General features: G+C 40.9%; 1 protein-coding gene across 3 annotated transcripts in view; it reads left to right on the forward strand.

Moving 5' to 3' along the window:
• Positions 1–24,878, forward strand: part of MAML2 (mastermind like transcriptional coactivator 2) — a 407,963-nt gene that overhangs the window by 99,369 nt on the left and 283,716 nt on the right. Inside the window, exons 1-2 of one of the 3 annotated variants that reach the window (XM_060399670.1) lie at positions 1–132; positions 232–24,878. The exon at positions 232–24,878 is cut by the window's right edge and continues 143,289 nt beyond it. The exons of 1 other annotated variant lie outside the window; for it this stretch is intronic. The gene's annotated coding sequence lies outside the window, so the exon portion shown is untranslated. One more of the 3 variants, XM_060399669.1, reaches the window with a different exon arrangement.

A 24,878-nucleotide genomic window follows, 5' to 3' on the forward strand; every position in this document is an offset into this window, starting at 1 on the left:
GTGAGAGTGGGCATGCGGTGTTGTGAGAACCCAGGCTTTCACGTCATGCCTCATCTTGGATCCGGCCTCTGCCTACTACCTGAGCAACCTGGTGCAGAGGATTTCATGTGGGTCCTCATCTGGAAGATGGAGGTAATAAAGACTCTTGCCTCGAGGTCACTATGAAAGGGCAGCAAGGTCCACTTGACTAATAACATGACCTAAACCAGACTGCTTGTGTTTAAATCCCAGCTGTACTGTTTGTAGCTGATGCGGCCTTGGGCAAATCTCATCCTCGCTGTGTGCCTCAGCTGCCTCATCTGAAGATGGAGATGATGGCGGTACCCACTTCACAACGGTGCTGAGCATCTAAGGGGAGAGAGGAAAGGGAAACAGCTGAGAACAGTGCCCTGCCTGGAGCATTACCTGAGGGTTTGCTTTCATTTTTGTGGGGATTCAGTAGAACACACGTGAAATGCTTGGTTCACATGGAGGAGGTAACTAGTAACTATTACGTTATGCAGAGAGCTCAACACAGCATGTAGTATGTTTTCAGGACTCAGTAAATGTTTGTTAACTTCATTATCTACTGCATATGTCTGTGTGTGTGTGTGTGTGTGTGTGTGTGTATAATAAGGGAGAAAAGCACATATTCCCTAACAACACAAAGAACATAACTTTATGGGTCAAAGTCTATAAGACAGAATGGATATCAGCCAAGCCACACATCTAAGAGAGTTCTTCCTATACTACCGGGAACCTGTTCTGTCCTTATTTAGAGGCCTATTTTTTCTGCTGATGCTTCTCAAACATTTTCAACTGTGGATGAAACCCCTAATATTTCATAAATCAAAGGAATAATCACAGCTGATTGTTCCTACCACCATAGAAAGTTAAAATCCACTTGGCTTTTGGGCTTGACTAGAAACCTAATAAATAGTAATCACAATGCAGGCATGTTCCCATTTATAAATACAGTCCCAAAATTCAGCTGTAAAACAAGAATTTAGATCGTCTAATACCTCATAAAAATAATGTTACAATGATCATTAACATTCAGGCCTACCTATCTAGTTATCCCAATATATTGAAGAAAAAAAATGGTACTGTACATTTCTGCTAACCGTGTATGAGTCGTGGTATGTAGTCTGACTTCTAGGGCAAGACATAGAGACCTCCCCTCTGTGAAAATCCCAGAGGTGATGGGGATGAGAGTCACCTCTTGTCAGTCCCCATCACCTTTACTTTACTTGAGAGATAGGGGTTCAGGAGATATGGTTTTCATTATGCAACTTCAACCTTGGTTTTCTGTGCAAATCAATGGCAGAAAAGAAAGAGGGGTTATGGGGTAACAATCACCATTGCTTGGACTTCTCTGGCAGTCCAGTGGTTAAGACTCCAAGCTTCCTGTTATGTGGCAGCCTGGATGGGAAGGGAGTTTGGGGGAGAATGGATACACATATATGCATGGCTGAGTCCCTCCGGTGTTCACCCAAAGCTATCACAACATAAAATAAAAAGTTAAAAACAAAAAAACCTCTAAGCTGCTCCTGCAGGGGAACAGGTTCAGTCCCTGCTCAGGGAAATAAGATTCTGCATGCTGCACAGCACAGCTGAAAGATAAATAAATAAATAACACATGATTGAAAATCACCATTGGTAACTATATGTCATCTGTAAAGATTATTTTCTTATTAAAACCTTTGGCATGTTTCATTGCCCCCTATGACCCTTTCACCCCCAACTCTACCTCTCCACAAATTACCCAAGGCTATGGTCCCAGGGATAACTCCACTTGTAGCCATTCGAGGTTTTCCTCCATGCACTCCCGATATGATATTGAAAGCCTTTCAGACAGAGACATCCCTGAAATCCCTCATTTAAAAAAGCAATATTAGAAGAAAACAGTTTATAATGTCATTGAAGTGAAGTGAGGTGAAGTGAAGGCGCTCAGTCGTGTCCAACTCTTTGTGACCTCATGGACTGTAGCCTACCGGACTCCTCCATCCGTGGGATTTTCCAGGCAGGAATACTGGAGTAGGTTGCCATTTCCTTCTCCAGGGGAACTTCCCGACCCAGGGATCGAACCTCGGTCTCCCACATTGTAGGCAGACGCTTTACCATCTGAGCCACTGTTCATTCCAAACTGAGTCAGATTTCATTGTTTCACCCTCAATACTGAGTTTGTATGCAAAGGCAGCCTGGTGAGAAGCCAAATACTATGCCGTTCAAAATGTGTCCATCAGGTAATACTTCACACAGAACAGAAAGTGACAGTAGCTTTCTTGAGGATCCAGAGCTGGTAATATGACATCAGTTTTTCATTCATTCTACAAACATGGACTACAAACATGAACTTTTACTATATGCCAAGCATTCTGATGGATGCTAGGTGTACAGCAATGAAAAGCAAATAACATGCCTGCTAAGGCTAGTCTGATGATAAAATACACCAACAGGTGAAGATGGTGTGTCATAAGGTGATAATTGCCATGGAGGGGATTAATTTCGGTTGGTTCTGCAGAAGTAAGTCAGGGAGCAGGCCATGTGACCTTATGGGAGAGGAGCTTTCAGGCAGAACAGCAAGGACAAAGCCTCTGAGCCAGGAGCATCTTTGTTGACACAGATGTTCCAGCTGGATCAGAGGAAGCTAAAGGAGATGGGTGGGAGATGAGGTCAGAGCGGTAGCAGGGGTACTTTGTAGGGCTTTGTAGACCCCTGGGAAGATTTGCTCTGATTCTAAGTAAGAGAGGATATGTTTTGAAGACAGAATATTAGGAGTGCAATGTGTTGGATATCAGGTGTCAAAGGAAGTACAGAAGCAAGGATAACTCAACCTGTGTGGCTGTACCTGGAACTGTCGTTTTTGAGCTGAGGAATATTATTGAAACATCATGTTTGCCAACAGGGGAAGAAGGAGGAGGGAGAATTAGAATTTTTATTTTGGACATGTTTAGTTTGATATGCCAATTAGACAACTTAGAAGATGTCAAGTAGGCAGGAGATAGGTTGGATGCAATTCACGGGTGAAATCTGTTAAAGGTGTACATTTGGGTATTTAGGACCACAAGACTAAAAACACCAGAGAAGAAGTTTTTGGCTTAAACAAAAACAAACAAACCTATAACAGTAACGAGGCCATTCACCATCCTTATATCTTTTGGGGGTTTTTTTAGAAAAAAGATCAGACAAAATATTAAAGCAAGCTTACAAAAGTAAAAATCCTTTGGCTATCTTATTCTCTTTATGAGGAAAAGCCTGTTGTAAGATGTTTGTTTGGTTCCTGTTTACTAAACCAACCTGATATCTAGAACTGTTTTGAGCTCGAATACACAACTATAACATGCTTGATTAGAAGCTTTATATTATACTATAGTGATAAAAGCAATAGGAGAAATTAATGACGTATATCCAGTGATACTGAGGAAAAAAAAAGAGCAATGTTTGGGCTGAGTGCTAAGACTCTCCAGTACTTAGAGGTCAGAGAGATCAACTGGAACTAGCAAAGGAGACAGAAACACTGTGTCAGTGAAGAAGACGTGAGAGAAGACGGCGCCCCATAAGACAAGCAGAGAAAGAAGTTAAGGAGAGAGTGTTTGTCCCTGCCAAATGCTACCAATAAATTAGATAATCTGTGGATGATAATTGATTATAAAACTTGGTGAAAGTCATGATTTTCATTCAGAGCTGCTTTGAATAAACCAGCTCTTCTGGTTTGTAGTATGTACCAATTTCCAAGCTGTAAATACTTCCATCAAGCTACCTATAGTTTCAGAGGAAGCTTGTAAAATTGTTGAATTTAACCACTGGCTCCAGCTAGCTCCTGTGTACTCTGCTTGACAGGAGCCGTTTGGGTGGATGGATGGGGAGGGAAGTGGATTCATAGGGGATGAACTAGAAGAATTGGAGACAGTGAGTATAGACAACATTTTTTGAGGACTTTTGCTATATAGAGATAAGGTGGTAACAAGATCAAGATGTGTGGTCAAGAGTTTTTGTTTGTTTGTTTTTGGGTTTTTTTTTGGGGGGGAGTCCTTTATAATAATAGGAGGTATAGCAGCATATTTATATGTGATGGGAACGATTCAGTTATAAATTGCTGAAGAAGAAAGCAGTGAGAATTGCTGGAGAGAAGGCCCTGTGTGGGAGAAAGGGAAGGGTTGAATGCACAAGGAGAGGTGAGGGGTGGCTCGGTTTCAGCTGAGAGCCTGACAGTTGCCTCGGAGTCCCAGCAGAGAACAGCGCAGCTCTGCCCAATAGAACAGTGTGGGCCACAGCTGTAATTTTAAGATTCTAGTCGCTGTGTTGAAAACACAAACAGGGAAACATTAATTTTAGTTCTTTGATTTAACCCGATATATACAAATTATTAAGACATGTACTGAATAGACAGCAATTGTTTCTGAGACATTTTACATTCATGATTGATAAAATTACAAAATCCTGTGGATATGACATACAAAAGCACATCTCAAGGTGGACTAGTCACCATTCAGGTGATCAGTAGCCACAGGTGGCCAGACTGGAGAAGGCAGGTATAAAAACGAGTGAAGGGCTTATTATGTCTTGCGGCGGAGGGGGGAATCATAGAAGTTCTATTTGCTTCTATTTTCTCAGTGAAATAGAATTCAAGGTAATCCAGCAACGGGGACTGAGAATTGGGCAGAAGGTGCTAGAGGTTTGAGGAGAGAGGAAAAATGTGGAACAGTCATAGAGGAGAACGACAGAGTGAATGGAACCGGAGAAATGTACTAGGAATAGAGCGGAACTGATGGTGCACTTGGACTATAGCCCGCCAGGCTCCTCTGTCCATAGGGCTTCCCAGGCAAGAGTACTGGAGTGGGTTGCCATTTCCTTCTCCAGGGGATCTTCCCGACGCTGGGATAGAACCCATGTCTCCTGCATTGGCAGGAGGATTCTTTTACCACTGAGCCACCTGAGATCAGTGGTCCAGAATTTAACGTGAGACATGCAGTGCTGAGCGGGTGGTTTTCTTCAGCCACTTTCTGTTCTGCAGAGGTGGGGCAGGAGCATCTTGCAGCGTGTACAAGATTTGGAGTGAACCGGGTTGAAATGAACTGGAAAGCAGATGCCAGGCAGTCCATCCAGTAGGAAATGCTAAACTTTGCCCATAGGAAATCTGCCCTTTATTTTGTCTGATCTAGGCTTTCTATGTGTGGGTTGGCGGGTGAGGAGGAGGATGAGACATTAGGCAAGAGCGTGTGGGAGGGTTTAAAAGCATAGTGACATTTTTCTTTTCGGCCACTGAACTTCTATCTTAGAATTCTTCTCTTAGCAAGCTCTCCAAGTTCCTTCTCCAGGGTCGCTTCGCTGAGCTGTGGGTGACCCATCTCTCTCTTTACTTAGAAGTCAACAGACTGTTTACTGAGGTTAATTCTTTTTGCACAGTCTGAATCTGATATATACTTGTCAGGACACAGTGGTGTGTTGAGCTGACTCTGTGTTTGTTGGAGCCCAGGAAGATGTTAATGAGGGCTTTCTGTTCTCTGCTTGTAACCTGAAGCTGCCAGTCAACAGAACAAATCAGAGGTTTCCAGCAGCACACTGAGGTCCTTATGTAAGGCAAATCACACGCAATTTTTGTCTTTGCAGAATTTCTTTCTGTATAATTATTCTTTTGATCATGCTACACATGAAAAGAAAAGCAACTGGGGGTATGAATCATGTCCTTGTTTTCCTTGGAATTCAGAACTGAGACAGGGTGAGGAGTCTGAGAATTGCTGGTCTGAGGGAGGTGGTTCCATTCTTAATAGATAAACTGGGTGCATGTCCTTCCTCCATGGTGTCCTCAGAGCAGGCTTACCCCCCTTGAACCCCCATCTCTCAGCCATCTTGAGTAGCTCCATTCCTGGGTGTGATGCTGAAGGGAGTATGGTCCAAACTTTCTCTACTGTGCATGTGGGAGTGCTTCACTGTTTCTCAGCAAATAAGTTAGGTCCACTGGACTGCATTCGGACTCTTACTGAAATGCCTCACGAATTTTCTCACTGGTTTGATATTAAAGGGATTGAGTGCTTAATCTGTACTGCACCTTTGACCACTTTTGGAATTAGCGGTTTACAAGGGGAGTTTGTGGACACAGGAGTGGAGTTCATAAGTCCTCTGCTGTCTTGATGCCTTCCTTGACACCCGGACAGGATGGATCGCTTGAGCCCTGGTGCTCTCATTGTATTTTGTACGTATTTTCCCTGTGTCCCTGAACTCGAAGTCCCTTTCGGAACTTCACGATTTCGCATATGATGCTTCTTTGACCTTCCCCACCTGTAAATATCTGCTTATCCCTCAAAATCCAATAAATATTTGTTGAATGGATAAATCAGATGCTTTGTCGAGGAGAGGGCCATCCCTGAATTAGTCAGTTTTTCTTATGAGTCCCACACACTTGGGTTATGCTTCATGTGGGCCACTTATCCGGTTCTTAAGATGAATTTACTTCTGGGTCTCTCAGGAACTTTCTCCAGTATAGGGCTGTGTTTTATGTACTTTCGTCTTTAGTGCTTAGGATAGTTAGTACATGGTGATGTGATGAGCCCTCACATTTTTGTTGAATGTGACATGCAAAGAATTAAGCATGATAGTGTGATTGACATGAATATAGAAATAGTTGAATTGGACCACACTTTTATAGCCCATGCAAGGTCATATTGAAGTAAAGCAACCAACTTGATGCATTTCAGATGAAATATCAAAACAAAGATGTATTGGCTTTAGCCCAAAGCAAAAGTTTTTATAAACGATGTAACCTTTTGCTCACCACACTCAGGAATTTAACTAAAAAGAAATCTAAAAATCCATTTATAGGTAATTTCTACTTGAAGCTTATAGGTATGAAAACAGGTTTATTTCAAGTTTAATAACCAAATTTCATGTGGGTTATTTGGGAAAACTTTCACATGACATTAATATGCCATAAATTGTGATTTACAAACACATTCTCACATCCTGTCTGGGGTGAGATTGTAATTTGTCCAATGAACTTTCCACTGAAAAAGAAAATGGCAAAACTGACAAACTAATCTAGCTATGCACGTTTTGTTTTGGAAACTTGCTATTCTCAAATGTTCCCTGAATTTATTTTTGAAAATTCTTTGGAAAATTCAAGGAAAAAAATTGGTCTTTTGAGAAATACCTTGAGTGTTAGAGTTTGTATGTCAAAGGAGTATTGGATTTCTTGTTAGCGGGTTTTTTTTTTTTTTGACCTTTTGCCTTTTTTTTCTTGTACTGTTAAAAATAGATGTATAAGTTAAAAAAAATTATTTGTGTATGTCTTATCTATTTGATTGAATGTGTCTTCCAGATAATAGACATTTCATATTGGATGGATGGATGGGTGGCTGCTTTGAGTGCAGGTGGATAGGTACAAGTCACAGCTTTGCTACATACTAACTCTCTGGACTACAGCAAATTAAAGATATAAACCTCTGTTTCTTCAAATGTGCATAATCATAGTTCCAGACAGGGTTGTGGAGATTAAAATAAATTATGCATGTAAAGAACTTTGTATCACAGTTGGCACACGGTGAGGGCTCAGAAATATTAGCTGTTGTTATTACTCATATTAACATAAGAATACATGGCTTTAACCACATAACCCATTTTTTTAACTTAAGAGTAAATTATTACAACATGTAAGAATTATGAATGTATTGACTGTAGCAGATTTGATACCAGTAATTTTCTAATCACTATAGCTCAAATTCTTCCATCCATAAAAACAGGGAAGGGTAAAAGAACCGGAAGCTTCTTTATCTAAATTTAGAATTACAAGCATAGCTTAGATATGAAAACATTCAAAAGCTTTACTATGATACAACAGCTGGTTGTATTATGTACCGTTCTTGCCTGGAGAATCCCAAGGACAGGGGAACCTGGTGGGCTGTCGTCTATGGGGTCGCACAGAGTCAGCCACGACTTAAGCGACTTAGCAGCAGCAGCAGCAGCAGCCTTATTAAAGCAACATCATTTCGTGCAGTTTAAAACGTTTACAAATTCTAGGTAAGCATTCTTAAAATAGGTCTTTCCCTCTAGGGTGACACTGAGATTCCCAAAAAGGGTGATAACATTTTATTAATAAAAGATCTTTAATGGGGTTGCGATCATTAAGCAGCATAGCCCCCAGATTATACAAACTTTCACCTAGCCTTCTCTAGAGGAAGAACCAGCCTGATTTTTTTAGGCAAAAGAGTAAGTCACTGAGGTCTGCCCGCACTTCGTTTCCCAAAGAGAAGCCTGCGCAGAAGGAGGGCGCGCAGGCGACCGGAGGGGTTAGGTCGCGCTCAGCGCAGGCTGGCTGTTCAAAGGGCACTGTCTGCTTTCCCCCTGACTTGCACGGCCGGGCACCCCTTGGCGGCGGCCTGGGCGCCCCCCAGCCCCAGGCTAATGCCAACGGGCGGTGGGCTCCTCGGCCGAAGCTCCGGCGAGGCCCGCGTGCCGCGGCTGGGCTGCCTCCCGGCGCGCGCTTACACACGCGCAGCTTGTTTGGAACTTGAGCAACGCCTCCTGTTTTCTTTCCACCCTATTTCTGTTTGTGCAGAGCTGGCCTTTTCTGGCAGGAAGTGCCAGCCATTTAAGGAGTGCAGGCGATTCCCGACAGCCGGCCCCCTCCCCCGCCGAGTCGCCTTGCTCCCAGCTAATTGGCCTGGAGACCGACCGGGCTTAGCCCTGCGAAGGTTCGCATTTTAAAAATGTCTTCTTTTGTCAGCTTGAGATTTTCCAGCATTTAAAAGCGGAAAGGAAGCGAGGAATACAAGGAAGCTATTAAAGATATATTAAATAAACTCTACTGGGATCAAGCGTGTGTTTAAGAGAAAATCTGTAACTTTTGCAAGGGAACTTTTGGTGATTGCTTATTATTTTAACAAAGAGGGAGGGAAGGAGGGACAGAGAGAGTTGGTTTTGTCCCTGAACTGGAGAAGCAGATGTTTAAAGGAGAGGGGCAGGAAGCAGCTCTGACAAATGAAAGGATTTTTGATTGAGTTCATGAGCTAAAGTTTCCTGCCAGTAATTCATTCAACCCTAGGCTACATAAAAGAAAAACCCTCATAATTGAATTTTAATCGCCCAACTTTTTAACATACAACCAGAACAGTCAAGTGGAGCTGCCACAGGTAAAACAGAAATAACGCTGTAAACTGATCTTAGATGATTATTTATTGGTAGTTTTTAAAAAATTATGATCTCCTTTGCTTCATACTGCTCCTCCTTTTATGGGTGCCTGTGGACCAGAGGCTATTCCTTACTGTCTGTGTAAGTTAAAATCCTTTGTGCAGACTTTTTTTTTTTCTTTAAGCTGTTTTGTGAGCAGGTGCAGATGGCTTTCATGATCTGAGCCAATTGAAATGTTCTGTTTCAGCCTGCAGAAACTGAGGTTTTTAAAAAATGAAATAACCGCGTTTTGTGCTGTATCTATAATTCAGCTGGAAAATGTGTTCTCCATTTTATGATGAAATCTGCCACTTCTGTTTCTTCTCTTAATGAATTTGGTTTGTTTACAGCCTTAAGGAAATCTTGTCACTAAAAGCCACCCTCAACACGCCTGCAGTATTTTTCAGTCTGATGATTTCACAACCAGGGCCATTGCAAAATAAGAGTAAATGGGTTTTCTTTTTTTTTTTTTTAATCCCTGGAGATTTTTAAGAACTTTTTTTTCCTTTCTTTTTTCTTCACAGTGTATTCAAGTAAACAGTTTCAGGAAAACTTGGAAACATTTGAGACTTTTGTACTTTTTCGTAAATATAATATTAAATAAGCCAGTTTTCTTAGTGAAGTCTTAGAGTCTTATACCAAGTGACAAAAAGTAGGGAGTCCATGCATCCTAAAAACTCTAGGTTTGGTGCTTGCATTAATGAGTCCTCCTGCAAAACAAAGTCAAGAGCAAATTAACTCCTCTAGAGTACAGAAGCTTCTGTGGCCATCACTGGTGCTAAGCCACAGCTCTGTGCTCAGTCACACTCATATGGGCAGGCCATAAACCAAATGGCCATAGCCAAAATCCAGAATCACAGAATGGGCTGCACCTTGAACTGAACAGACCCAAATGTCAAACTGTAACTGAACCAAAACATGTCCATAAGTAAGCCTGATGAACTAGTTTAAACCAGCATGATACTTACGTACTTTCTAACATGACTGAACAAAGCCAAACTAGAACTTCAAAAAAATTCCACACTTAGCCTCAAACAAACCAAGAGCTCATTGGTCTGGATCTGTGTTCCTGTGTTGTTATGGGATCCCAGCTGGAAATGAAGGGTTTGGATTCTGCTCTGATATCGACCCTCATGATAATGACTGATCCAAGGCTACCAACTCAGGAAAGAAATGTTAAGGGGCAATACCTGGTATGTTGTCAGTGAAACTGAAAGTCACTCAGTTGTGTCTGACTCTGTGACCCCGTGACTACACAGACCATGGAATTCTCCAGGGCACAATACTGGAATGCATGGCCTTTCCCTTTTCCAGGGGATCTTCCCAACCCAGGGATGAAACCCAGGTCTCCCACATTGCAGGCGGGTTCTTTACCAGCTGAGCCACGAGGGAAGCCCTGAGATACCAAACTGAGAGTTTGGACTGGATAATTTCCTTTGGGTTGGGGGTTGCGGGGGATGGCGGAGAGGGCTGTCCTGTGCATTGTAAGATGTTTAGCACCATCTCTAAACTCTACCGACTAGATGGACTAGATGGACTAGATGGACTAGATGCAAGTTTGGCGTTGTCAAATATCTGGGGTGGGGGGTGGGGGGCGAATTGCCCCCTGCTGGGAACAACTGCAGTAATCATCAACATTGTTTCCAAAATGCTGTTGTATCAGTTGTGTTGATTGTATTAATATTTAGGAGATATTGGAAAGAAAAGCTGTGCACATTTATCTGCCCAGAAGGATCATCTAATAGATGTTTGTCCTCATTTCAGAGCCGGTTTCTCTACTAAAGCAAGAAGCCTTTATGTTAGAAAGTCCATGCATGGTGTTATTGTGAGGCAGAGCTAAGGGAAATACTGTAAGTTATAGAAGTTATAAGTTATTTATAAGCACACACTTTTATAAAAACTCGCCCTCACACCAATTTATGGTGTCAGTGATAAAATGATTCTAGAATCTTCTGATCACACCGTGTTTATCTTCATACTCTGAAAAAAAAGTGGCAGAAATATTTCAACATATTTGAGTCTAGTATTTCTAGTTCACAGTGTAGGGAGATGCTGTTTGATCCAGCCTGCCTACATACCCTACAATGAATTATTATATATTAGAGGGTTATTTGGGGAGAATTAGACATCTTAATTATAACATTCTTTTTTTTTTACTTTGTGTGTATATAGTGTGTGCCTTTGAAGCAAAACTTATAGTTATTCTGTGCTTCAATGAGACTTTTCATTTTTACATATTGTAACGGCACCTTTCCCTTGACAGTTTTCATTTGTGAGGAAGACTCATTTGTACATCAGAGCATTATTTGGAACAGTGGGTTTTGCCAAGATTATAATGTGGTAATTGCATCTAAAAATGAGCTGTGCCAAAACACTGCAAAAGTAATAATAAATCCACTAAACATATAACACTGACACAGACAGTTCATCAGCTTTTCTTAATACTGTGAAAAACAAATTTTTTTTTTTTTGTCTGTGAGGAAAACATGGGGAAAGAATCATCAACATATAAAATTGAACAGCTAATCGAGTTTTCCAAATGGTTTACTTTAATGGTGATTTAGCATTCTAAGGCACAGACCCTTAGCTTTTGTTTAGCTTTGGTCTTTAATGTAGATTATAAATCTAGCCACTATATAGCAACAAAGAAAAAAGTTATTGGTTAATATGTCCTCATACAATGTAACTGATGACAGTGCCTGTGAAGCTTTTAATAACAAGAAAATACTCCCTTAATCTCAACTGATCCCTATAACCACTCTGTTCAGAATCAATGATTTTCTTATTTTACCAATGAGAAAACTGCAGCTTGGAAGCGCGATGAAGACATGAGCATGTCAGCATAGCTGTGGGAGGGATCAGGGAGAGAGGGATACAAATATTCCAGAACTTACTGATCCATCTGCCTCTTTGACCATCATTCTGCTCTGTTACGTGGCTACCGCTGTGCTCGAAGATGTAGGTGCCATTATTCCGTTTTCTTAAGATAAAAAAACAGACTCTAAGTGGAAACTCTATGTGGACAGCTTGTAAATGATAGCCCTGGAATTTTGGAACCAGAATCTGACTTTTTTTTTATTGATTCCCTGGTACCTTGAAGTGAAAAACATAAAAGAAACAGTGCATTAATTCACACTTAATGTGTAAACTCTTAAACATGAAAAAGTACAATCACATTATGTATGGCCTCAGTTTTTAGGAAAACCAAAACTTTCGAAGTTCTTGATTCTGCCCCAGGGATTTGCGTTTACTCTGAAATTGACCACAATATCCAAAGTGTTTGCAGCCTTCAGTGCGTGGCTTTCTGAAGAGCTCTGCCCTAGAGAAATGGTGGCGCTGGCGATGACTCCAAAGAGTCAAAGCTATTCACTTTCATCTCCTCCACTGCCATCACCCAAGAGAAGGAAGAAAATTTACCCCAGTGATCTGCTGTCTAGAGACCCTCCTTCTAATGTGTTAAATCATCCAAACCTGACATTACCTGCCAGCCACTGAAAGAATAGCACAGCATTTATGTTATGGAAAATCAGAAGGATTGGGCCAGACCATATCAGTGTGTTCAAGTGTGGGAGCTTGAGTATTTAATAAAACAGTTCTGACATTCTTTAGTGGGCTCCCCAGGTGGCTGAGTGGTAAAGAATCCCCCTGCCAGTGCAGGAGATGCAGGAGACGCGGGTTCGATCCCTGGGCTAGAAAGATTCCCTGAAGGAGGAAGTGGCAACCCACTCCAGTGTTCTTGCCTGGAGAATCCCATGGACTGAGGAGCCTAGCACGCTACAGTCCATGGGATCACAAACAGTCAGACGTGAGTGAGCGACTCTGCAGCACACACTACGTTCCTAAAGATGTTAGTATGGTTTACATCTGTCATTGCAGTTGTACTGTGTCAACCTGCCTCAGCCCTGGCTGGCCAGTCTGTGCCTCTCAGGTCTAGTCCTGCTCTCACATGCTGTTCCCAGCTTGGTCTTGAACCACAGCGCCTCTTCATTTGGGCTTCGCAGGTGGTGCAAGCGGTGAAGAACCTGCCTGCCATTGCAGTAGATGTAAGAGACGTGGGTTCCGTCCCTGGGTTGGGAAAATCCACTGGAGGAGGGCATGGCAACCCACTCCAGTTTTCTTGCCTGGGAAATCACATGCTCAGAGCAGCCTGGCGAGCTATGGTCCATAGGGGCCCACAGTTGGACACAACTGAAGCAGCGTAGCATGCAGGCACGCACGCATGCACCACTTCATTCTGTTTTTTTCCACAGGCTCCTGACCCAGAGTTGCTACTTACTCCTTTGGACAATGACCCTTCAACAGACCCCTTGTTAACTTCCTTTCTACTTAGTTTGGTTTCTCCAAGAAGCTTCCATCAGCTGTATTCCATCAGTGACTCAATAATATTCTACACCATTTTGTGAACAAGTTCTTTATCTGACTGACTCTGTACATTCCAGACACTTGAATAAGTCACATTTCTTGTCTTACCTCTTCTAGTAGGTTCTGGCTCAACAACAGACAAATACTGTATGACCTCGCTTATATGTGGCACCTAAACTACCAAACTTATAGAAACAGAGGCTAGATAGGGGGTTACCAAGGCCTAAGAAGGTGAGAGAAATGAGTGGCAGTGGTCAAAAGGTCCACGCTTCCACTTATGAATGAATGGGGATCGACTGTACAGCATGGTGTCTGTAGCTAACAATAGTGAAATGCATATTGAAAGTTATACTTTATATGAAATTGTAAATCAATTATACTTCAATAAAATAAACAGAAAAAAAGGAAGTCGTTAAGAGTAAATCCTAAATGTTCCCACCACAGACACATACACACACACCAAAAAATGGTAACTGTGAGGTTAGGATGTGTTAGCTAACTTTATTATGGTAATCATTTTGCATAAGGTTTATCAGGTCATCCTGCTGTCTACCTGAAACACTCACAATGTTGTGTCAGTTATATCTCAATAAAGCTAGGACAAAAAAAAAAAAAAGCATTAGTAAGCACGCCTTGGCATATCATATCTAAAATGGAAGTTTCATCTGCAGCCATAGTAGCTACAATGACACCTACTGTTGGAAAAGGAGTTATTGATCCAGGAGCTGAACTTGAACTTCTCGGGGGGGGGGGGGGGGGGGGGGCGGGGATAGTTCGGAACAGTGACAACAATGGCTGTCACCGAAATACCACTGCAGAGACAACCAGGCTTGGATTCACCGTGGAGATTATGTTCAAAATTGGGTTCTCTTTCCCTGGTCTCTCAAATGATTTCCAGAGGTTAGCCACTTAGAGAAAAAAATAGATCTTCTCTCACTAGGAAGTAAAGAATGTGCTATTTGACTTGAAACATAACACAAATGTTCCTTGGCTCAGTTTTGTTTTGTGTCTGATGAGCCTAATGCTTCTCTTCCCCTTTATACAAACCCGTCACTGGTTTCTTAGGTGAGGTGTCCCAGCATGAAATGCTTAGATCAGATTTTATAATAGTGTAAGTAACAGTTTTCCTGTCTCCTCAATATTAATGAAACAAGTAAAGCCTGTACTAATGGCTTGTCCTCTGAGCAGGGTATTTCAGGCCTAATTCTCTTTAGAGCGCAGCTGGCATGGAGTATGCAAAAGCTCCTCTGGTTCCTTTAGCCACTTAAGTACTAATTCGGTGTCATGGAAAACATTAGGCTGTGTTCATACAAGCAGAACAAAGCAGAATATTGAGCAATTTTATCAATGTAATAATTCGGCTTGGTTGATGTTTCTACTTTTAAAACAGATGTTTGAGTTGTCAGGAGGCACCCAAAGTGTTGGTTGAAATAAACAGCTTAGCAGTTTCCTCTCATTGCACAAGCATTCTGAACAATGGGCAGGTGTGAATTGTGCAAATCTGTGAGCCTAGAAGAAACTGAACTAACTGTAGAAGATTGTATCATTTTCCAAGTGGGTTATACCCATAGCCAGACTCAATGCATGATTATTACATTAAAGAATGAAGGAATGAGCTGTTAAGTTTTATAACCGTTTTGGCCTGTATTTGATCAGTTAGTCAAATTTCATACACTTACTGAGTGTTCTCTGTACATCTCCTCCTTCATTTACTTAGCTCTTTTCTTATGAATTTAGGTATTCCACCCTGCAAGTAAGGACTGAAATGGTCCCTTTCATTTGGCTGGGGCATTCCATATATATTTATTAAGATTATCCCATTTGGGGGTTCCACTGTATGACCTTACTGCTGTTTCTGATATGAAAGTTTGACCTGTAGTCACCCACAATACAACTGGCAAGCTACGTAAACTTTCAAGCTATATGAAAACTGCTGTTATGGATTGGAAAAAAAAGTATTTATGGGATGTTTTCTGCCTAACCGTTCACTAGAAGTTATGGAAAACAGCTTCATCCATTGGAAGCTGACAATCTCATTGGAGAAAGAAAACCAACTCAACTGTGAACCAGTTATAAAGAAGAAATGAAATGTGTTATGCTGGCCAGACTCTTAGTGCTGAGAAGAATAAAGTGTTAATTGTGTGGGAGAGACAGTAAACCTCAAAGGCATTAAGGAAGGTAGAGATCAACATGGGCTGAGGCCATCTAGGAAGACTCTCAAAACAAACCAACAGTATTTATAGGCCTCTTCTATGTTCAAAGCATCGTGAGGGCTGGAGAGAAGTGTGATCACAGAGATGGGACTTAAGTAGGATCCCAGCGGATGAGAAAATTACTGACTGGCCAAGAAGTGAAGGTAAAGTGAAATACAGGGCTGGGGGAGGGGCGGGGCGGGGGAGAGCCGCAGCTCCGCTAATCAGCTTAACGCTGCAGTTCTTCCTTTGAAAACTCCTTAGACTGATGCAGATATGCCAGCTTAGATTTTTTAATCCATTTTGGCTCATGCTTGGTCTGCAAAATATTAGCATCCAGTTCAGAGGTTTCTCTGTAAGAGAGAGAGAAAAGCAGATAGTGCTGTTCTCGGGGATTTGGGAAGATGATCTAGCAGAAATGATGGATGGTGCACTAGTGTCTTTTTCTTGCAAAGAAAGGCACTACAGAAAACAAAGGTGCCAGCTAAAAGCCTATCCTGTGTGGTAAATGCAGAGAATTCAGGATCACTTGTGTGTGTGCGTGTGCGCTCAGTCATGTCTGACTCTTTGCAACCCTGTGGACTGTAGCCCACCAGGCTGCTCTGTCCATGGGATTTCCCAGGCAAGAATACTGGAGTGGGTGGCCACTTCCTGCTCCAGGGGATCATCCCGACCCAGGGATCGAAGCTGTATCTCTTGTGTCTCCTGCATTGACAGGCAGATTCTTTACCACTAGTGCCCCCTGGGGCAGTATCCCTGAGAAGATATGAATGAGATGTTGGTAACCAAGCTCTATTATTCAGGGTTATTTGGGTTTGGGAAAGTGCTCTCATTTGTTAAGTACTTCTTCATGTTTCAAAATACAGTGTTTCAGAGTGAGCATTCATTATGCTTTCTAAATTCCATATATATGCTCCTTCTTATTCAAAATCCCCTGCTATGGAGACCAAGAACCAGTCATTTCTGGTCTAGAGATGCAGTGATACCTGCCAACACCTTTATTTTCCAGGCAGAAAAGAAATGGTAGAAAAATGTTTATTTTGAAGATAACAGGCTTGCTGGTTTTAAAATCATAGTCATTAGCATTGAGATCTAGTGACTTTTCTGCTCTCTATGTCAAGTACTTTAGATGTTTTGGATTTTAGGATAATATCACAAGTATTTTATTCTGGAAAGACAGCAGACACAAAAGTTCATTTAGTTGTTGGGGCAGTTTGGGAAGGGAGGAGACTGTTCTGCTCTAGCATCATTTTGTTAATTTTGTAGCCTTCTGTCGTGTGTCTAGAGAGGAACTGTATCATGTAGAATTATGCCCATAGCATTCAAGTTCGGATAGAGCACAGCCTCCTTCCTACTGAAACAAAGACATTTTGCTTTGGTAATAAGTGCAAAGTGCTCTTTTGGTGTGAGGCCTCCTGCCATTTCCCTCAGGATTCCAAAGTGGCAGCAGAGACAGGACGCTCGCTTACCAAAAAGACGACAGAAAAGAGCATTCATCTCCGGCACAAGCAGTACGTGCATCTGTTCTAGGAAAGTGTGGGCCAGATGTGCTGCCTTGTCTGAAACAGATTTTATTGCTGTTTACATTCTCTTTCCAGCTCTAATCTGCAGCTTTCTGGCATGTCCATGATACGGTAGCGAGGGGGTATCATCACTTGGTTGTTAAATGCTTGAAATGATGTGAAACATTTCACTGTAAACTTGGGTTTTGAAGAAAGGCTTCTTTTTAAACTGATTTGGATTTCTTTACAATATCATACAATGAGGAAAGGTCTTAACCCTAGGCAAAGAGAAATTTAGAGGGAATTAATATGGAATAGATGATCACATGGGCTAACTCTCCATCTTTTATAGATTAAAAAGTCAACCTCGAGGGAAGTGACTACTTGCCCAAGGTCGGATAGAGGTTTACTGGCAGAACACAGTTTAAAATCCAGGTATCTTGACTTTCGATCTAAAGAAGGGATGCAGATTCCTCCAGGTCAGGAGACAGAAAACTTTGCTCTGTGAAGTACCAGATTGTGAATAGTTTAGGCACTGTGAGCCACATGGTTACTGTCAGAACCACTCAGCTTTCTGTCCCTGTACCTGAAAGTAACCCCAGAGACAATATGTAAACAAGAGTGTGTCATTGTTCTAATAAAACTTTATTTACCAAATCAGTCAGTGGGCCACATTTGGTCTTCAGGCTATGGTTTGCCAACCTTTGCTCTAGATCTTAAGGAGGAAAATAGGCATGAAAGTCTCCTTGGGAGCTTCTTTATGAGCCACATCCAAATCTGATCTGTCATGGAGAATGTCAATTTTTCAAAGGTCCAGAGGGTGCAATTAGTTAGATAAAATTGCTCTGACTCGGGCAAAACTGACTCTTTTTATAGCTTTCCTGAGAAAAGGTTGTGAGAATTTCAGCGCTCAAGAGTCATTCTTCAGGATTGTCCTTATGTCACTATTGCTCCACTTAAATGTGGAAAATTTATGTTTTTCTATGCCTTTCAGAATTTAAATCCACTCACCACAGAGGTCTTCTGTTGTCACTGTTGGATTTTGCTAACTTGAGTAATCTCTTTAAAAATCTCCTTTTCAATTAAAAGTAAATAAATTTTTAAAATATGTTTTTCAGAAACAGGATTCCAAAGAGTTTTCCAGTTTAATAGCAGTTAAGAAATGAAAATGAAGTTTTTCTAAGATATCTGTATATTTTTATGTAGTATTTCTCTTGGAACAGAGAAATCTTGAAGTTTCTTAAGTTTGCATGTGTGTGTAAATGAGTGTGTATGTGTGTGTCTCTGTGTGTGTGTGAGAGAGAGAGAGAGAGAAAGGGAGAGAAGGAGAGACAGAAATAGAGATCTTTAGGAGGCAAATCAGAGGGATTACCCACATCTCTAACAATAGCTGGCCTGATGATGCTAAGTGAAATAAGTATGACAGAGGAAGATAAATATTATATCACTTATATGTGGAATCTGCGCAAAATACAACCAGCTAGTGAATATAACAAAAAAGAAGCGGACTCACAGATATAGAATAAACTAATGGTTACCAGTGGAAAGAGGGGAGGGGGAGGGGCAGGATAGGGAAGAAGTTTAAGAGGTACAAACTACTAGGTATAAACTAAGATACAAGGATATAGAGTATAACATGGGGAATATGGCCAATATTTTATAATAACCATAAATGGAGTATAACCTTTAAAAGCTGTGAGTCAAGGTTGATCTGGGAGAATGTAATTTTAGTTCTTTTTCATTTTCTTCTTTGGTATTATTTTCTAAAGAATGGAGGAAAGCATTTACATATCTAACTTTCCCCCACTATAAATGTTTCATTTTCAAAGATAATAGTTTTATCTATGTATAATAATTATTTGGAGGGTAATTAAAAGAAAAGTTATCTATTTTAATGTTCCTTTTATTAGGAATTAATTACCATAATCCCTCACTCATTTCTTGTGGTTGTGTTGGTCTCTAAAATAAATTTGGAATGATAAATAACCTGACTATTCAAACTTGCTTTTCTTTTGGTAGTGGATATTACTTTTTTTTCTCTTTAGTTTGCCTTAAAAGTTCATGTAAATGTTCTCATTGCATAATTGATGGTATTGAAAAAATTGGTCTATACGAGCAAATTATTAAGAGGTTAATATCCTTCTGAGGAGGCTTCCCCGGTGACATAGGCAGTAAGAATCTGCCTGCCGTGCAGGAGACCCAGGTTTGATCCCTGGTTGGGAAGACCCCTAAAGAAGGGAATGGCTTACCCACCCTAGTATTCTTGCCTGGAGACTTCCATGGATAGAGGAGCCTGGTGGGCTCTAGTCCATGGGGTTGGGAAGAGTTGGACACAACTGAACCACTTTCAATTCTTTTTCATCCTTCTTCAGAAAGTAGGCACATACTAAGACGTTGGGTTTCATTTTATTTTGTTTTATTAATGTCTACAGTTCAAAGCTTAAATAAGACATTTCTTTCTTTTCTCATCAGTCTCCAGGTCTTATTAAAAGGGGGGTAAAGAGAGGGCATGTTGACCAATCTCTGGTTCTAATACTCCAATAATGTGACCCAAGCTTTCTGGGCCCTGCATCTGTGGACCCATGTCCTGGTAGAAATTCCCTTCCCCTCCTTTCCACCCACTCACATCCTGCCCAGACCTCAAGTCCCTCTCTTAGGACCACAGGTCTTTAGAGATCTTTCTTTGGATAATTGCCCACCACAAGGATCTTTACTCTTTTGGAATTTGTATGTCACTTTCAGTTTGTGCCAAACAATTTCTCACTTAATTATATGTTAATTTGGATCACTCTCTGGTGGTTTAAAGCATAGTAAGAAGCACATCATTTGTGCAGACATTTCAAGAAAAGGCAAATGGCTCATGGGGACTCATGAGAGTCACATCACTGAGATGTGATGCTTAGGGAGGGCCACATGTACCCACAGGGAGGAATCACCTTGGAGGGTTGGTTAAAATTAAACTCTGGCCCTCATATCCGCAAGCACAATGACTTGAATGTCAGTATACCATGTGTTGCTACATCAACTAAGGCAAACTCACCTTCACTTGATTGTCAGAAGCTGATTAGAATGCTGGTTTATTCATTTTCAACATGAAAACTAGGATAACCAGACACTCAGGTCCTCAGGTGAATGCATCATCTACCTCTGAGCAGGTTATGTGAGTTCCATTATCACCATCAGAACTCCTGGTGAACATAGAATCAAGGCAAACGTGATTAGTCAAATTATTTGAGTGTTCAAGGGATTAGAACAAAGAACTAATGACTGGTTCTAAGACTGGTGACGTGTTTTTACCATAAGGATAAGCCTGCACACAGAATTGGAAAGGTAGTGACCTTTGGTGGGATAAGGTTGAACTCTAGACAATGCTTGTATGAATGGTTACTCTGTGACTTTCTCAATGACCCTATGTATGAGCAACCAACCTTCTTTCCTACTAGCAAATTTTTTCTAAAGACTTTAAATAGACTTGGTTAGTTTCCAATCGAGTCTTAGTCTCTTGAATTTGATTTTTTTTTTTTTTTCATCTCTGCTCTGAGCAGAGCAGAGATTACCCATTATATGTAGGGAAATCTCATTTCCATCATTTCTGATTCCTCGGGTGTACATCTCATTGTTGCCTTCTTCTACCTCCTAAAGTAAAAGTGAAGTCACTTAGTCGTGTCCGACTCTTTGCGACCCCATGGACTGTAGCCTACCAAGCTCCTCAGTCCATGGGATTTTCCAGGCGAGAGTACTGGAGTGAGTTGCCATTTCCTTCTCTAGGGGATCTTTCCGACCCAAGGATCAAACCCAGGTCTCCCGCATTGTAGGCAGACGCTTTACCATCTGAGCTACCAGGAAAGCCCCAGGAAACCTCCTGTAGTAGGTACCACTAAATATTGAGTGATTGATCATCTCCCAGCTCCAGTACAGAATCCTTCATGGCACTGATTGCACAAACATTTATTTATTCAGTGTTTAGGAAGCAAACATATTTAGTATCCACTATGTTTCAGCATTTTTGAAGTTAATAGGGATTCAGAGATGAGTAAAACACAATGCCTTTCCTTAGTAACTTCATATTTAAAAGGCAAGTGTGTAAAACAAGTACAATCACATGTTTTGGGTGCCATGATGAGAATAATGGTGGGACATAAAAGAGCAAATAATTGATTCTATTTGTGAGAATCAGGAGAGTTTCCATTGAGAGGAAAACTATATTGATTAAAATTCCTTACACATGCAGTTTTTATTATAAATTGTCTTAGATATCAATTCAGATTTTCAAATCTGATATCTTTTTCATTCATTCCATTCACTTGCCATTAAACACTCATGCCTAATCTAAGTTTGGAATGAAAGTCACAAAACACATCTTTCACTATTTCCTGATTTACTAAACATGGAAATGTAGCTCAGGACCTGAGCATTTGGTGATCTCATGTGACCATGAGAACATTCAATAAGGAAGGAAGTGCAGGAGTGAATATGATGATCTCTTACAAAGCCTCCATCTGGGTAGAGAGGTAAGCATTAATTAGCCAGGCAAGTGTCACATCCATTCTGTAGACATCACAACATATTAAGCTTAGTATCAAACGATTTCCTGTCAGCCATCCTCAAAAATACACATGAATGAAATCAGAGAACCCAGTGACTCTGTAAATCTCACATTGGCCAAGACAGAATCATTGTTTTCTGATGCTAGCAGTCTTGAAAATCAGAAAATCCTAGACTCAGTTGTCCCTTTATACTCTTTAGTAAATAATTAAATCTTGGTGTATTCTCTTACTCATATGAGGAAAGACAGCTAGTATAATCTGGTCTTAATCTGAGCAGATAGGATGCCATGAAATAAATGAGATGCAGTGCTGTTCTTCCAACATGTTAGCTACTTCAGTTTCCTAAATTTAAAAGAAATATGCATAAATCATCAAAAGAACATATGTATAAATCATTAAAAGAGCATTAAGTGAAATAATGCTTTTAAACTGAGAATCAATATGTACTAATATGTATAAATATATATATTTATAAGATAAAATGTATAAATGTTTGAAAGAATATTTTAATGCATTTTGATGTATTTTTGTAAACTGGAAATTTTTGCACAAATGTTATCATATCCATATTCTAAAGAGCAAAAGATTTTCTTTCTAAAAATGGACCAAAGGACAGTCATATGGTAGAAAATCTTTCATTAATCAGACTAGATTTCATTAAAAGTGTTTTTTAAAGCTGTTTCAATTTTCACATTATCCTATTGAGGATAACAATTTTGAAAACTTGCCAACGGCAGATAAGAATAATGTTTGTATCCTAAGATAACATTTTCCTTTTTAAGAGAAGATTTCTCTGATTCTAGGATACCAAAATACAGCAAATAAATTTGTATTTTCCATATCCGCATCCACTTTTCTGCCTTTTATAGCTAGCTTTGATTTTGCAAGGTGGACTGTTATATGAAAGTAGACACAAAGTGGCTATATTTCTTTCTATCCCAAAGATTCCACAATTTCTCCAAAAGTTGAATAAATACCCCAAATAATTTAAAATGTCTTGAATAACAGATTCTACTTTTTTTTTCCTGGTATAATGGAGTGAAGCACTCTTTCTTATTTGTATTCTTTATGGGTTTAAAGAAAATATTTGTGAATTCTTAAGTGAGTTAATCAGTTCATATTTATTGATCTCTTGTGTTCAAGGTATCTTGGTAGATGCTGTAGGGGTAATGCAAATAGAAGTCTATATTCTACACCCAGACTGCTGACAGACTAGATGGAAAGACTATAGATACACGGTGGGAAATGCTTTGGTCTTCCCAGGTGGCTCAGAATTTAAAAATCCACCTGCAGTGCAGGAGATTCAGGTTCGCTCCCTGAGTCTGGAAGATCCCTTGAAGAAGGGAATGGCTACACACGCCATTCCCGCTGTTCTTGCCGGGGAAATCCTATGGACAGAGGATCCTGGTGGGCTACAATATATGGGGTTGCAAAAAAGGGACTAAACAATGGGAAATGCTTTACAACGTGATGCACAAGCGTTATGGGGTAAGGGAGCCTCTAAGAAGAGAGCAGTGATCCAGAGGAAGGCCTGCAGCTCTTGGGGTCGCAGAAAGCTTCCTGGAGGAAGAGATAGACCCCTGTAGGATTTTCCCAACTGCTTCCAAAAGAGCATGTAGAAACTCTCTGAGGTATAACTGCCCTTTCTAGGAAATAGAATTCGATTCTTTAAGTATTTAACAGCTTTTTCAACTGCATGTTGCTTTCTTTTTGCCATTAATAGATTTCTTGGTGCTTTGGGGTTGAATTTGTGTTTTTCTCTTCTCTTTACTTATCTGAGAAATTCTGGCACTAGCCAGGTTTTGGGATGTTTTTGTTCAGACATTCTTAAGTTATTTGGTAAGAAGTAAAGTCTTTGTTGCATTTTTCTGCTTAGAAACTGCTTTTTCTTTGTCTTTGTTTAAATCTTGAACTCAGTAAAAAGCTCTTTATTTTTATAGGGTGTACTGCAAAGCAATATCTTGGGAGGTGAAAGAAGAGAAAACACTTTTTTTCTCTTTTTCCCACTGGAAGTAGCCATATTTTCAGAAAATATTTAATACATTTAAAGATATCCCAAACAACCTTAACAAGAGAATGCATGCACACGGTTACATAAAAGAGCCTCAGCGGTTTCCATGCCCATATCAGCAGGCCTCAAAATTGCTTGTGAACGACGGGAAACCGTGGCCTTGTGCCAGCCAGAAGCAGCATCACCCGAATGGAATTCACAGTTACACTGTTAAGACTTATAAATACAGTGAGGGTCCGAGAGCCAGGACCTTGAGGCAAATCAGGCTTGTCTGGTCTGGTCTGGTCCGGCTGACTGAGCAAGCGAGCTCTCTTTGCATGAGGCCTTCCTCAGCGTCGGTGACTAAACTTGTTTGTCCCCAAAGCTAAAATGTCCCAAGGGACAGGGGAACAGTAGCCATCCATTTTCTTGCCAGACACTCTCCTAAGTGGGGCAGGAAGTCATCCTGAAAGTCAGGGGGGAATGTGGTTGGTCTGGGGACAGTGTTTGGAAGTCAGGAGTGTGCAACCATTTTCGAGTGTGAATTCATTTCCCTTCAGAGAAACTATGCCAGGTCCTAGGAGCTGGGTGCTGTCACAGGAGATAAAAGCAAGTACATGAAAGAAGTGGGTCTAGACAGACTTGTAGGAAAATAAAAATGCAGCCCAGCGATTACAGGGAGGGGTGGGTGAAGTTAGCCGAGGCCGCCGGGAGGGAGCCAGGCAGCTGAGGTGACCGGAAGCCACAAGTGACCGAGACTAGGCTGACCAGAAGCTCAGCAAGGAGTCCTTTCTCCCCTACCCTAGCTGACCACGGGGGAAAACTGGAGAATTAAGTTCATCATGATTCCATTCCACGGCTGGAGGTAGAACCAGAAGCCGTTACGACAATAACAGCAACAACAGCAGTAATCTACTAAGCGCTTATTCTGTGCCAGGCTTCGAGCTAAGTACATTCACTGTATGCGTTTTCTCAAGCTCGTGACAGCCGTGTGAGGAAACTATTATTGTCTCCATTTTACCCATGAGGAAACTGAATCTTAGAGAGGAAAAACGCATGCCAAAGGTCACATAACTGGATAGGAAGAACTTGGGCTGTACCCAAGTGTGTTTAACTTGAGAGCTCAGGCTCTGAACACACA

The sequence above is a fragment of the Ovis aries genome, chromosome 15, assembly GCF_016772045.2.
Source record: "Ovis aries strain OAR_USU_Benz2616 breed Rambouillet chromosome 15, ARS-UI_Ramb_v3.0, whole genome shotgun sequence".
NCBI classification, from domain to species: domain Eukaryota; kingdom Metazoa; phylum Chordata; class Mammalia; order Artiodactyla; family Bovidae; genus Ovis; species Ovis aries.